This window comes from Seriola lalandi, unplaced genomic scaffold (genome assembly GCF_002814215.2).
Source record: "Seriola lalandi dorsalis isolate HSWRI2012SDOR001 ecotype SW California unplaced genomic scaffold, Sedor1 jcf7180002054505, whole genome shotgun sequence".
NCBI lineage: Eukaryota > Metazoa > Chordata > Actinopteri > Carangiformes > Carangidae > Seriola > Seriola lalandi.
Window position 1 is genome coordinate 1,083,388 of NW_019525058.1, and position 437 is coordinate 1,083,824.

At 40.3% G+C, this 437-nt stretch overlaps 1 non-coding gene across 1 annotated transcript; it reads right to left on the reverse strand.

Annotated features, from left to right (window-relative positions):
- Positions 1 to 75: 75 nt before the first annotated feature.
- trnaf-gaa (transfer RNA phenylalanine (anticodon GAA)) lies at positions 76 to 148 on the reverse strand. Its single transcript has one exon. It is a non-coding gene; the product is annotated as a tRNA-Phe (tRNA).
- Positions 149 to 437: the final 289 nt, after the last annotated feature.

The following is a 437-nucleotide window of genomic DNA, read 5'->3' on the forward strand; positions in this document are numbered from 1 at the left end:
GACAAGGGTCTAAGAGCAATAGAAGTCAACAGCTCTAAACATCAAGGTAATGTGTCATTAACATTAGCCATAACATGCCGAAACCCGGGATCGAACCAGGGACCTTTAGATCTTCAGTCTAACGCTCTCCCAACTGAGCTATTTCGGCATGCTTTTATGCTAGTATGGAGGCTAAAGAGTGCCACACACATGATGAGCCAAACATACAGCTCTTTCAGTAAACATTTCACATACCACAAAAGTTATCTTCAATTGTTTTCAGTTAAATGAGCAAAAAGAGCAATTAAGTTCATCTGGAGAAGTTCATCGCTCTTTAGTTATGGGGAAATCAAGAGTCACTGCTACCAAGGTTACAACCACACCAAGGTTGTAATTAGCAAGCATGTGATATGCTTAAGAAGGTGATGGAAATAAAGGGCTACAGGAAAACTTGTAGA